General features: G+C 43.6%; 1 protein-coding gene across 1 annotated transcript in view; it reads right to left on the bottom strand.

The window, feature by feature from the left end:
• MICU2 (mitochondrial calcium uptake 2) overlaps positions 1 to 15,588 on the bottom strand; it is a 137,239-nt gene that overhangs the window by 120,893 nt on the left and 758 nt on the right. The gene's annotated exons all lie outside the window — the stretch shown is intronic.

Consider the following 15,588-nt stretch of genomic DNA (forward strand, 5'->3'; position numbering starts at 1 on the left):
TTCGTGTCAAGGTTATCCATTGCACAATGCATGGTGACAATACAGTTAATCTGCCTAGATAACACGGTCCTCCAACAGCTTTTCTGGGAATCCCTTGCCATGCCCGATCCCCGCATATCAGGAAAACTCCTGGAGGTAAAACCCTACTGACATTTACCCTAAGTTTTTAATTCCATCTTCTACCCGTCCGGTAAGGGTATCCCCACCCAAATTGGAGCCACACGCGAGTGATATTGCAGCAGCATTCCCATGTTTTCTTATTACAGGAACGCACTCCTGTCCCGCAAGCACGGCATTCAAACACTGCACCTCTTAGCTCCTCATTATCTTGTGGAACACTCCGTCGTTTACGACCCCACCCGGATGATGCCCAGCACAGTATTTCCCCGGTGGGAAGCTGTACCGAGTTTGTGTCGCCTTAACAGTTACTCTCTCCAGCTGTCCAATATATGTCTACCCCATCGAGGGTAGTAGAAATTGTTGAAAAATTATGGTAATTGGGGAGAGCGTATATAGTGTGATTGTCGGTGTATCCACAGTAGGACCCTTTCCAAGAGAACGTCAACGAGTCTCTTGGATTAACTAACTCACAAACATTGGGTCACTTGTTCTTTTTGTCCCAGTAAGGATTCGTTTCCCTGTTTAGATGCTCCATAAATCAGGGTCCCCTAACTGTCCATCAACCCCAAACCCTGCGAACCTGATACATGTCTCTTGGGAAATGGGTACACCCTCAGATCCAAGTAACTGTAATTCCTGTGGAACCCAAGGGGTAGTCATATTCAAGAGCTGTATACGACATCTCGATGTATTAGCCGGAGTGTCATTGTAAAGGCCCTCACATTTTGTAAGATTACTAACATACTTATCAAATACTTTGAGGTCCCGGGAGTAGTTTAGCGGGACTCCAATGAGGCACGTTCAAAAGGGTGAAGTCACGGATTGTAAGGCTAGGCAAAAATCCTGTCTCCCTGTCTGGTTGGCCCAAGTAATCCAAACATTCGTGGGCTGTTGAATCAAATGAGTCGTTTCCCCCACCCACATTAGCAGAAGCAAGGCAATAAGACCAAACCACGTGTGTTTTCGGATGGGCCTTCTCAGAGGTGTCAATTGATATTTTCCTGGTGGCCTTCTCCCTGGGAGATGAGTCAGCTCATCTACTGATGGGGCTCTTATGAGCAGTTCCTCATCTTCCTCCACCTTCTGTTTGGGTCAGGGTCGCCCCAATAGCAGGTCCTGCCAATAAAAAACTCAAGTTCCCATTAGTTTCCAGCTGTGTTGGGGTGTATTTTCCTTGAGGGAACCCAGATAACCTTTCCTGTTTCCAGATTATTAACAGCAGCAAAGCCTCTACCCCAGACTAACATTGCCCATCCACTTTTCCACTGTCCACTCTCAGATCTTATCTTAACAGGCGGTCTCTCCATAATTCTCGGTTGCCAGTGTTTCTGCACTGGGGTGCAATTACTCTCACCTTGCTCAAAATGATTAAGTGAATAAATGACTTTAGACAAAATTTCTGCTTGTGTTTTGACCGGAATTCAATCTTGGTATCCCTCCCCAAGAACATGTATCTTTTCCTTGAGGAGGGGGTTCGCGCATTCTACAATTGCCTGTCCCTGAGAGTTGTAAGGGATGTCTGTGGAATGAGAGATACCCTAAGCAGTCAGCCATTCCTGGGTTGATTTCAAAATAAAACAAGACCCGTTGTCCATTTTTATTTGGTCTGGTATCCCCATGATGGTGATAGTAGTAGCCCAATGACTTTGAGCTGCTGTCGAATTACATCTTGCATGTTGTATAACCGATATCATGGAAGAAGCTGTATCTATAGTAACTGCAAGCCATGAGCAGGGAGCCATACGGGGTTCAGCTGTGAAATCCGTCTGCCAGATCTGTAATGGTTTTAACCCACAGGGATTAACCCCAGCACCAATGGTCAGGGCAGAGTTACAATGAGGGCACGCTTAAACCACATCGCGAGCCGTTGGAAAGGGGATAGAACAGGCCTGTGCCATTGCTTTTGCACCTATGTGAAGAGATGCGTGAAGATCACGTGCTGTTCTGACAGAGTAGACTGCTGTGCCCGCAGCCCTATCAGTGACCGTGTTGCCCCCCGTAAAGAAACCTGGGACCTCTGAGTGGCTGCAGACATGCAAAACTGCAACTGGAGTCGAGCGAAAAGCTAATGCATCCTCCAAGATGCTAGCAGCTTCTGAGCTGAGTAGACCCTCCTGTCCCATTCAAGCTAGCAACTTAGCTGCAAATGCAGAGTCAGTGACCAGGTTACAGGGAATGTTTGGCCACAATCAAAGGGCCAATGCTACAGCTTTCACTTCCAGGATCTGAACACTAACATGAGGATCCGTGAAGATTACGGTTTCCCAATTATTGTCTGCACTCTGCCAAATAACTGCCCCCTGTTTAGTAGCGGAAGAGGAGTCAGTAAAGAGCGTGGGACCTTCTAGAGGAGTGAGCAGAACACGAGACCAAAGTGAAATGTCAAGAGACTTTGCCAGCTCAAAGACTGACAGTGAGTCAGAGTAAACAATAATTCCTCCATAACCCTGAAGGGCAAGTAAAAGAAGATCCGTCAGGGGTTGAACATCATTAAAGAAACTCAGTAAGTGAATTACATCAGGTTCCTTTGCAAAAGCTCTGACTATAAACAAGCAGGACTTCCGAAGCAAAGCTGCAAGAATTTCAAGCCAAGAGGTAAATGCTTGCACCGGCTGCACAGAAAACAGCCACCAAAGAGGTCTGGGTGTAGCGCTCAGACTGCGACCCAAGACCGCAGTGGCCCCTCCCTCACACCGCGCCACTGCCACCTCCAGCGATTGTTCAGGGTCCCAGTGTGCCAGGTACTCATCCGTGCATCATTCTAGAATCTCCTGCCAGATGGTGTTCATGTCTGTGGTTACTTCTCGGGGCTCCTTAGGGTCAGTCCATTTGAGCTGGTCACATGCTTCATGAGCCGAGATGCAATTCCCAATGCGCCCCGTACCCATTGCAAAGCCTCCACTACTCGCTGTACGTTCCAAAGGGTTGAGATGCGAGGTCGGATATCCAGTCCAATTGGACGCACAACTTAGGGGCCTAATTTATAACCAAGATACTCTAGTCCGGGTTCCCTCTGCATTTTTTGATCTGAAATAGTGAACCCTGCAGACATCAGGGCATCAATCACACGGCTCTCTAGCGAGTAAAGACTTAGATAGCATGGAGCAGCTAGCAAAAGGTCATGCACATAGTGCACAATGATACAGTGCAGGAAGTCTCCGTGGACCGCTTCTAGTACTCTTCCTACAACTAGCTGGCAAGTTGTGGGAGAACAAGCCAGTCCCTGTGGGAGAACACGTCATTGGTATCGTGCCGCTGGCTCTATATGGTTGACCGTCGGCACCGTGAAGGCAAATGCCTCTCTGTCTTGCTTGGCCAGGGGAATAGAAAAGAAGCAATCTTCGAGGTCAATCACAACCATTGGCCACATCCTAGGTATGGCCGATAAGATTAGCCCCCCTTGTTGGACCAATCTGAAAACAACAAGTTGAGCGTTGATGGCACGCAAATCATGAAGCAAGCGAAAGGCTCCCAAGTGTTTTCTGATAACAAAGATAGGGGTGTTCCATGGGCTAAGCGAAGGCTCGATATGCCCCAACTGGAGCGCTGTAGCCAAAAGCAAAGTAAACACTGCAAGTTTTTCATTTGAAAGGGGCCACTGATCTACCCAAACGGGGCGAATGTCCCGTTTCCAGCACAAGGGAATAGCATAGCAAAGAGACAATTGGCAGACAGTGGCCCTTACCATAAATTTGTTATGTGTGCATGCCTATCGACTGCAAGTAATCTCTACCCAGCAGTTCCTTGAATTGCTGCAACCAGCGGTGTTAAGAAAACTGGCCTCTCGAGGGTGCCATTGCGATTAATTAGAGTAATCTCGACCTCCCTGCTCGATCTCTTAGTGTCCCTTGGTCCTCTGACTCCCGTTATCACTTGGGCCGAGCCCAGCGGCCATCCCAACGGCCATCCCAACAGCCAATCTTTTTCCAAAATGACTGTTGCGTCCGCCCCAGAATCGAGCAAGGCGGTAACCTCCACTGTCGTTGGGCCAGTATGTTCTGACGGCAAAACTCCAGCGTAGGAGAGAAAGGCTTGGACCAGTGGACGATCCCGACAGTCAACCACTAATTCCACGGCAGGCGGGGAATATGTTCAAAGGGCGGAACTGCCTGCCCCTCTGATGGCCCCATGTTCATTGGTTTTTGCAGCCCAGTCTGACAGTTGGGGGAGTGGCCCTGGGCCTGAGGCGCCCTCCCCTCCCTGTTTCCCTGCATCAAAGACAGCGACACTGATGAGCCGCATGGCCACGTCGACCACATAGCTGATATATGACTCCTCTCTGCCCCTGGCCAGCACCTAGAGGGACCCTACACTTAGCTCCTATGTGACCATGCTGGCCACAGCGAAAGCACAGGCCTTGGTTAGTCGGCCATCACGTGTTATTCATTATGGCAACCATAGTGGAAGCGATGCCCTCATTGGTGATCGGGGTGACCTATTCTCTATTTAGCACATATGTAATAGCTTCCCCAGGGGTTTGAAATTTAGTAGGAGCTGAACGAAGTAAAGCTTTAACCTCCCCCAAGGACCTTTGCTGCAGGCAGTCCAAAATAACAGGATTATAAAATAAAAGGACCCGCTCTAGGCAGGTCCGATCCCTCCACTGCCTGGATCAATGTATTTGCGAAGTCCTGGAAGGACTCTGTCAGTCCCTGACTGATGTCAGTCCAGGGGGTGGAGGGCTCAGTACTCCACACAAATTTCCTAAACACATCGAGCACAGAGTCTGACGTAGCAATCAATTCCCCCACTGCGTAATTGTGCCACTTGTTCCTATGGGGTAAGCAAACCAGCAGCCGCACCCTGCAGCCTCTGCACATTGGTACCATGTACGGGGTGATGGGGGTTGCCCTGTGCCACAGTGACCACCCGCTTGAGTTGACTAACCCACTTCTCTTTCCATACCGTGAACTGCACAGGTTTCAAAATAATATGCATCAAATTCCCAATATCATACGGCAACAACGGTCCTGATGCTGTGAGAAGCTCTAAGGCATTCATAGTTAGAGGTGATCTCAACCCCCTTTTCTCGATCGACTCCATGAGGCGTGCGACCCCTTTTGGATCCAAAGGGATCCACACAGGTCCTTCTTCCTCAACTACGACTGGAAATGTGAGCATATCCAAGACGCCCCTTTTCTCTAAGGCCTCCCTGACCTTCGACCAATCAGTGCCTGAGTGACGCCCCCTGGGTGGTGATAACCTTAGACCTCAGCCCCCCAGCACCTGCCCCTTTTGCTTTCTCCCCCTCCCAATGAGGCAAGGAGCCCTGTTGTTGGGGTGGGGCGGTGGCGGTTGGTGACTCAGCAAGATGCGAAGGTGGAAGCGAGAGATTGCGCAAGGAAGGACACAAGGGCTGGTGAGGATATGGCAGGGGGGCCTCTGGTTCCAGCCATTGGGTATTATCCGCTTGCAACAGGTCCTCCAACTGTTGGCTGCTGTGAGTTGTTGCAGTACTTCCTCAGCTAAATTCTGCAACTCGGGTGGTGAAGGCGCAGCAACAGCGAGAGTCGTACTTGCAGGACTGTTCTCCTCAGGATTCCTAGAAGAAAACGCAGTCCTCGGGCCGCCTTTTTCTCTGTTTAACTGATCAAAAGCCATCAAATCGCGAACAGCAAGACCAACCTTTCCCTCCTCCCTCACCACTTTAAGCGCACCAAGCTCCATGTCTTAAGTTCTGCCCCATTTTTTGTCTTTTGGTCTAACATTGAGTGTTGTGCAAGGGCAGATGTAATAGCATCCCACTTACCATGGCAGAGCACATCCCATGGGGAGAAGACAATGCCCTTCTCCACAAGGCAGGAAAGTAACTTAGAGACATTCTTCTTAGAAGGAGCATGTTTGCTGCAGTAATCCTTAGCAAAAGAAAGAATTACCTTGATAAGTTGTTCCATCACCAGCACAGCGCTGATATCACGATCTGAGAGTGCGACCTGCCGCCAATCTCACAGGCCCTTCTCCACTCCAGACTTCCATGGCAGCCTGCCGCCAACCTCACAGGCACTTGGGATGCCATGGGCACGCCAAGTAGGCGAAAAAGCACCGCAATCACCACGGCCTTCCACGGTCCCAGTTCTGCAGGCTTGCAGACAATGTCAAACACACGCACAGTTGATCACGATCACGTCGGGGTCACCATTTGTTGTGTTAAGAGATCTGCGATACTGACTGAAACCAGTCAGGGCCAAATAACTGCACATTCACACCACTGTGGTGAAGCAGCAAATGGCATTTATTGTCTGCAAGCACTCGCTTATATGCATTGTGTGTCCACGCCCTCAAGCATGCGCAGCATTCTATTGCCGGCGTGGCATCGACAATGTGGCGCTTCCTGTTGACCCGCCATGTTGCCGGAAACGACGCACTGGGGAGGGGCCCTATCGCGTCACATCCGATATTATCCCGCTGACGCCTATTTCTGTCGTGTCACATCGTGAGATCTCACACATCGCCTAATACAGCAACGACACGCAAGCACAAACTCTACTGAACTATACCAAAGAGTCTGATTCCATTATATATTATGATTCCATATATAATCACAACACATCCAGAATGTAAGACCTACACAGCCTGGACCAGAGCCACTCTGCATCCACCTCCCATTACCCTTCACTTTCTAATGCTGTACCCAGATCCCAACTCAGTCCCTCTGCTTCTGCAGCAAAGCAATTCCCCCTCAGCAAGCAGCTCTGTGGGGCAGCTCCATGCATGCTGGCAGCAATGCTGGGGGAGCTCCCTGATCCAGGGGCTTTGGAAAGGAGAGAACACCCAGGTGCCTCTGAGCAATCTTATCATTAGAGCCTGCTATGAGGAACAAGTCCTGCAGGGAAAGTTCCCAGCCCCACCCAGGAAGATCAAACTGACCAGCAATGAGGGGATAAAGTGAGAGAGATGTCCCACTAGGCTCACAACTACAGTCTCACAAATACTTGTCCAAAAAGAGTCGTCTGTGCCACAGTACTCCGTATAACTGCTCTGTTTGAACCAGTATTCAGATACACTGGAAGTGCTACCTCCAACCCCTGCCTCTGGGAATGAGAGTACAGAGTGAACGCAACATTACCAACTGCTTCGAGTGTTGTAGAGCACAGGGCCCGACTATGACTCATTGTTACTGACAATACATCTTGAATGCATGACTGTCATTTCAAGAAGAAGAATTATCCAGGAACCTCTTCAACACATACAACGAGACACTGATGATGAACATACAGCAAACAGATGGCATATTAGCAGATGAAAATACACAGAGGTGTTCATAAAAAGAATCCACTATTTATTGCTATACGAATTTGTGCTCAACCAGCATTTCTGGTGCACAGAAGTTTTCATACTTTCCTTTATATCTTGTACTCAAAGTCAAGAAGTAAGAACACCGATCTTAAAATTAAGAAAAACAATGCAACACCATTTGGCAATATGACCTAGCCAATTTTCCAAATTTAACTGCAGTGGGAAAAAACATCAGCCATTTCCTACAATGGTTTTCTGGGAGACTGAGTAGGAACATACAACAAGCACATTCAGAATAAAAGAAAACACTGCATTCTAGGAAAAAGTCATTTTATACATTTTACACTGCTTATTGCCAATGATGACCATTTACCTGAGCTGCAAATGTTACTTCTTTCAATCCATACACATAATAGAGGCTTTAGGCTTTGCAATTCTTGTTCTCTGCATTGAGTCTTTCCCATAACTCACAGCCTAAATGTGTTTATTACCTTTAGGTCTTCAGCACTTAAGTATATTTAAGTAAAATTGCTTAAATAAAGGAGAATTTAAGACAAGCACAAGCTTCTTCACACAACTGCTTAACTACAGCACTGTGTGAAAAGTTGAACAATTCTTTTTTCAGAGAAGGAAAAGAAATACTGCAGCAGTAACACACATGCATTAGCCACCAAGCTATAAAACCTAAGTCCAGCTCTCACAAAATACAGAAATTGATTTACTTTAAAAGGCAAAATAGAAGTCACATTTTAACCACACCACAGAGCAAGTCTAACTACCATAAATTATTCCCAACATATTTTGCTGAAAAGCTTTCAAATGGAAATGTCTGGCTATACCAAGTTTAAATGAAAAGAGTTTGCAGAGCTTAAGAAATTGTCAGACAAATAAGGAAAAAAATAGCAGCTTGCACTACAAGATAATTTGGTGGAGGGCTAGAAAGAACTAATTTCAGACAAAGCAAGCCACAGTACAAGAAAAGCATCTGCACATTGTAGGGCTCACTCAGCTAGGCACCAATGGAATCTGCATGCTGCCTAAGTAGCTCTATTTCCATTACTCAGTTGTTTCTCACGTGCTTATAAACATCCCAGGCCCAACCACAGAACCAGAACATGAAAGACTGCATTTCTCCCACTGTTAACTTTATGCTAAAACATGTTCACATGCAACTGCAGCAATTCATATTTTTTAATTCTTCCTCTAAATTACATTAGTGACACAAACATTTCAGGAAGAGAAACCAGATCTTGCACTTGTCTTGAAGCGCTGAAACAAATGTTTATGTTCTCTGACATACACACATTAGCACTTAAAATGAATTAATTTATTAACTTCCCAGGATGTTTTAAGTGTGGACACAACACACTGCAAAATAACAGAAAAGCTGCTTATAAGTGGAAAGGGATCTCAGAAAGAACAACTAAGCATTAAGAACGAGAAGTTCATCTAATTCAAACAACTAAAGCACATACCAATTCTTCTCACTCGTTCTCTATTGAAAAACGTAGATTATATAATAATGCCTTACAACAAATAAGAGTTTATAAACACCTGGTGGTGTTGGCCAATGCTTGGCTGAACACAAGTCAGCAGTGTGCCCAGGTGGCCAAGGAGGCCAATGGTATCCTGGCTTGTATCAGCAGTAGTGCAGCCAGCGGAGCACCACCTCACCACAACCTCCTTTGAGGCAGTTGAAGAGAGAGATAAGGTCTTCCCAGAGCCTCCTCTTCTCCAGACTAAACAATCTCCATTCCCTCAGCTGCTCCCCATAGGACCTGTGCTCCACACCCTTTACAGCTTTACTGCTCTTCTCTGAACACACTCCAGTTGCTTAAAATTTTGCAATTTGTGTTGAGTCCTCCCTATAGCTCTCACTCTAAATAGTTTTAGGTCTTCAACACTTTCTAAGGTAAAATTGCTTAAATAAAAGAGAGCTTAACTACATTATCATCCTACTATATTTATTTTTTAACTTTGTATTTGCTCAGCATTTTAAGTACGTGTTATACATATGCATAATTCATATCCTTAATAATACATGCATAAAGTATAACGTACAGAATTAGTATAAACATGCATACAGCTTTATATGAAGCTCAGCATTTTTTAACATTGCACCATAATTTAATACATCATTAATATAATATGGCAGTGTCTCCAAAAGCAGACCTCATGAAAGAAAATGTCTAATATATCCTATATATGTGTCCTGTATATGAAAGGAAAGACTAAGAAAAAATGACTTCAGAAAATACTGCCTTCCTTTAGTTTGTATCAATTTTTCGTCTCTGCTAGAGATAGTCTGCAGTTTTTGGAGGTTGACTAAGGACTTTCTCAGCTGATTTGGCAAAGAAGCAAGGAAGGGATCAGTGCAGATAAGACAGCATTTATTAGCTACATCTGCTACAACTGCTTTATATAGACTTCATCACTGCAAGACAGTCACTTATGAAATTTCTCCTACGCTGAACGGGACACAAACCTTAAGGAACTAATTTAAATGCTGCCTTGGTGTTTCAGGCTGGCAACATTCCCTTCTTATCTTCCAGCTCACAGAGCGCTGATAACCATCAGGAGCAACAGGAAGGATATACAGCCTGCTGTATGTACACAACTCATGTCATTTTCTCCATTATTACAGCTTATTTTAGGCAGTGTTTTTCTGGAATATTATTCAAACAAGATGAAGCCTACCTATGTTAAGTAAAGTATCATAATTATAGGAACCAGTAACAAGAAAATTAGATGACATTACAGAGAATGAAAACGAGTGACCTGAAAGTACCCAGTGCAGGAGATAAGGAGAAGTCCATTGCATGAACAGCCCCAGTGCATGATGTTACAGCATCTTTCTCCAAATTTCACTGGTGACAGCCAATGAAAGATAATTCAATTTTAACCTTGAACCCTAAGATTACATTTGATGTGTTGTTTTAGTATGAACGAAAACACCTGTACAGAATCTCTATGCATACTGAGAAGGGAATAAATGTAAATAATTTCAAAGCCAGAAACTTCAGGATATAAATATCTCACATTCAAAATGCTGAAATGGATACCATATATTTAAAGTTGCGAAACAAATGTACATCCATAAGGAATATCTAAGTCTATAATTAATTATAACATCATGGCCCTACAGATTCCATACTCCCTATATCACATTCTATTTTGGGCACACAACATGACAATGCCTGTATGCCACTAATGCGGAGAATGATGTTTGTGATATATTTAATAGCTCGGTTATTGATTTAGATTGCTTAGTGGACACCTGATACATACAGTATTTCCATAACACAGAGATACAGAATTAAACAAGAGGTAGCTAGGGTTACTCTGTTTGGCTGCACAAGAGAAACAGTTCAGAAAGACTGAAGTACCTTTCAGAGGAAAGAAAAACAACAAAAAATAGGGGTGGCTGAGCTGTTAATATAATTCCAAATTGCTCTCCTTTTAGGTGAGATTCACATATTTATTAACACTTAATTACCAGAGCAATGTTGTTTTAAAATGCATTTTTAGCATACACTATTAACTGAAATTTATTCATTCTAGATGAATTAAGAGGAAACAATGTTATCAAGGTATTTACAGGCACAAAAACAAACCTAGTCTAGGTGCCCAGTAGAGAATAAAAACCTTCATGTAATCACGTGAATCATGCAATACTTGTGTGAGAAGACACACAACTGTGTTCAAATGTCTTGCATAAACACAAACTACTGACACCCCAGATAAGTATGACTGCTCATTTCCTTTCAAAAATAGAAAGATTTCATGATGAGTTAAAGTCTCATCAAGTTCTGAGACAATATGCCACGCAGTATTTATCAGGATAGTAAATATAGCAGCAAAGATACAGCAGCAAACAGAACATGAAGCCGGTAAGAGGGATGCTGCCCGTGCTGACAAGAACACTGACTGCACTCACCATACATCCACAAAAGGCCCTCCCTGCCCTGGGCCCTGCTGTAAAGAAACACAGGTGTTTCAGAAGCTCTTGGAGCAAACCTGGAGCCCACCTGAAGGCTGCTGGCTTTGCCAGTGTTTCAGTGAGAAGATGTCAAGGCACCGAGTTAGGGATGGATTGTAATTATATTCTTCATTATAATTATATTCTTATAATTATAATCCTTACTTAAAGAGTGACTCCAAGTCACTACAGTAATGGTAATTTCCACCACCTTTACATAGTCTTGTTTCATTAGACAGGTTTTACTAAGCACTGACAATCCAGCCATGTGGTCAGGCTTCCACCAGCTGAACTGAAGCAGGAGGCTTCCCTGAGGTCTGCAAACCATCACCAAGAAGCATATTTCATATGAATTAAAAACCTTTGTGTGAATATTCTATCAAGGCTTATGCTGCATACTTTTATAATACAAGCTTAGTTTTATTTTGTGTGCATACCAGCCAGCTGTCATACATGGTATTGCATTCTCAATTTCCAATAGAATAAAGACTCAGAAACAAACAAATTAATTCTTAGGACACAAAAACTACGCTAGGATTCTTGATCAAACAAAGACAAGCGATTTGTTTTGTGTCAAATCACAAGAACCTTCTTGTCTATTTCTCAGATTAGGCCATATATATTCACTCTGGTTTTATTTTAGAACCAGATTCCTCCAGGCAATTCCATACATCACTACAAATCCTTATGCAACTATATCCAGAGTTCTATATTTATCAGGCCACCTCATCTTGACAGCAACGTTCTTCCTTTGCATAAACCAGTCTTTTAAATCAGTTTGCAAAGAAACCCCCACTAAAATTCCCATTCCAGCAAGATTTGCCAGCGAGCCTCTCAGTTTAAAGCACCTACACGTGAATTACAACCAAGCAGTGGTTCCTATAACAAAATACATTATTTTGCTTTGTGTTTTTTTTTTCCTATTTGGTGACTGAATCCAGATGATGCACATACACGTTCTATCTACCAATTCCAACAACCTTCTACATGCAGCTGTTATGCACATTGTATCTCCCTAGATATAAACTATTAAAAAATAAATTAGAAATGTAGCAAGTGAGGAACTGTGGGCTAAAAGTTGTGTAAACGGAGCTAAAGTCAAAATGGGCCAGGTTACACAGGGTATGTAAAAACCATCAGAAGCAGAGAGCAACGTACTTCTTCCTTCTACTACTGTAACAAAACTGCATCAAATAATTTAAACAAAAAGCTGCTTTTGACATGCACACAACTGATGCCTTTTGGAAGTAACAAGTGGAATTGACAATATTATCATACGGTATTCATGTCTATGCCTGAATTGACTAATCAAATAAAAATAAGCTAAAAAGGTAACATATTTGAGGCTAATCACCTATTGATTTGGACTGGAAAGTTTACACAAGTCAAAACAAAAATACAATATACCAGAACCTGTCTGAAACTAATCCATCTCAGCACTGAGCTGTTTGGAGGCTCAAAGCACAACCAAGACACACAGAGAGTATCTTAGAGCTTTCCAACTAATTTTTGTCAGCTTCCGAAGTACTTCTACCACAACCTTGACAAAGTTTGTGCTATATTTGATTTAAGCAGTCCCTATAGCTTCTGCTATGAACTGTGGTGCTCTCTATATGGCCCCTGGGTTCGTGGAGAGGCCCCCAGTGGGAAGTTTTGTCTTTACCACTGTATCAGAACCAAGATCATCATCCCAGAACAAAACTGCTGTTCAGGGAATCCTTTACATTGCTCCACATTTTTTAAACAGTGTCAGGCAATAGTTTCAAAACAAGTTTTGCCATGGTTACACAGGCAGACCAAGAATGAACCAAGTTCTGATCGGTACAAATATTTTGCAATTGTTTGGAATAAGCGTTTTCCTATAACACTGAATCACCACTGCCATACATGTCTTCACTTAGCAACTGCTAACATTAGAAAACTGGAGAAGGGTGAAACACTCCATACATCTTAACACACTTCAAAGAGATTACTGTATCTTGTTCCCTCCCCTCCTTCAAACATAAAATCTATTTTCTGATTTAATAAACACATTTTAATAAAATGAGAATTTCATAAATATCAGACACTAAAAAAGACATAAGTGGTTTATCTTCCATTGTTAAGAGAGTAGAAATCTCACAACATTTTCAGTATGATCAAACACAACTAATATGCAATTTAAGACCACCAGGATGGGAATTGGGTCTCTTCTCATTTGGAAGAACCATAGCAGGATCACGTAACAGAAACCAGTAGCAAAAACAGAGAAGAATGCTGTTGGTTAAGTTCACAGAATGGTTGAGCCTGGAAAGGATCTCTGGAGGACAAGCATTCCACTTCAGCTCAGGAAAGTAGTACCGAATATTTAACCACCAACTGATGCTGACTCCCAGCAACACAATCACCTCTAAAGGCAACAAACATACCGGACTTCACGCACCTTAAAACTTCACACAAGTACTGGTAACAACTTTATTCTCATTTGGAAACAGTGACAGACTGTAGCACCAAATGCTACATTCCTCCCAGGAGTGAATCAACTTTCTGTTACCCTTTCTGAAACCAGGAACTAAATATGTCCAATAAAACCCTCAGTAGGGGCAGGAGATGATGCCTCTGGCAGCCTCGTGCAGCTCAGAGCTGCCATTTGTAGTATGTGTGAGCATGAGTGCAAAGCTACAGTCCCTTGGCAAGTTCCCAGCATAGATGGCACAGTTTCCTGATGTGAGCCATCTCAGATTCACTCGTATGCTCTGCACTGTGTACTTGATGCTTGACCCTGATCTACTACTCAGGTAGTAGAAACTGCAAAGCTGACTGGTGATAAAACAGCATGTTTTAACCAAAGGATTCCAGCAGCTTTAGGACATGCAATTCCACTTCAGTATCACAAATTGCAAGCTATGACACTGCATGTCTGACCATGATTCAATGGAGTCATGGAAAAGCAACTCCTGAGGCATCACTGCAGCGCACAGTGCAGTGTGTACACTTTTGACCCAGCTAAGGTGGGTAAAAGTGTTTCTTCTGTTGTTCCTACTAACACTTTTAGTGAACTTCAACAAAAAATCAACATTTTAAGTCACACTGGCAGAACGAAGGCTCTCATCACTACCCAATCCCTTATAAAAGCTGATAGCTCCTTTCAGTTGGACAAACAGATCCAGATTTTCCCAGCACAGTCTCTATCAGCTTCACTGATAACCAGGAAGCATAGATAAACTTACAGCTTTATATCTACACAGATTGAGGGGAAAATAAAAAAAGATTACGCTGCTTTTGCTGTAACATTTTTGTACGGTAGAGAGTTCCCATCATAAATAAGGACTTATACCAACAGATACCTTATACCTTTTTAAACATTCGGTCAGCAAACAGAGAAAGAAAATAACTTCATAAATCATGTATAAAGCTGAAAGTGTCCTAACTAGTTCTGTGGAAACTAGCTGGATGTTAATGGCAAACACAAACATACAAATTTCAGCTACATAAACTAAATGAATAATAAGAAGCCACCAGCAGTATCTGAACCGCTTCAAACAAATGTAGCGCACTGCTTTGGTTCTGACACACCATCCCCACTGCTTTTACAAGCCTCTTCTGCCTTCAGCTCACTGCCCTTAGGAACTGCTCACATAGAGTGTGACACTAAGTGCTTTTAAACAGGTCATAGCATTAACTGCAGCAACGCAGAATACAAGACATGTCTGTCACTACAGTGGGACATCCAATAATCTTTTTATCGGAAAACTAGACAGTTCAAATTGAATAAACCGCATAACATGTGCAGAGCCCAGCAATCCTCTGTCTCCAAAAATGAATCAAGCCAAGAAGCTCCAGATTTTCAGTTACCTCAGAACAACACAAAGTGTACTTCTCGATCTGTCACTGCATTATGTCGCAGCTAGCCCAAGAACACAAGAGCACCAAAACTTTACCATTTCAACTCAAGAGTCTTCATCCCTGGCTGTGTTCAAGGCCAGGCTGGATAGGGTCCTGAGCAGCTTGACCTGGTGGGTGGCAGCCCTGCCCACAGCAGAGGGTTGGAACTGGATAGGCTCCAAGGTCCCTTTCAAACCAATTCATGCTGGAAGTCTATGATTATGCACTGCATTAACACATTTTATAAATACCTACCTACATATCTACTTACAAAAGAGTCCCACATATATGTGAAATAAGATTATTTTGTAAATGGTGCAAATAGATCAGGAGCCCAAACTGGGTGGTTGAGATACTCTAAGACAAGGTACATGTCAACGTCCACTGCA

The sequence above is a fragment of the Cyrtonyx montezumae genome, unplaced genomic scaffold (assembly GCF_038088225.1).
Source record: "Cyrtonyx montezumae isolate F1298 unplaced genomic scaffold, pur_monq_1.0 scaffold_12, whole genome shotgun sequence".
Classification (NCBI taxonomy): domain Eukaryota; kingdom Metazoa; phylum Chordata; class Aves; order Galliformes; family Odontophoridae; genus Cyrtonyx; species Cyrtonyx montezumae.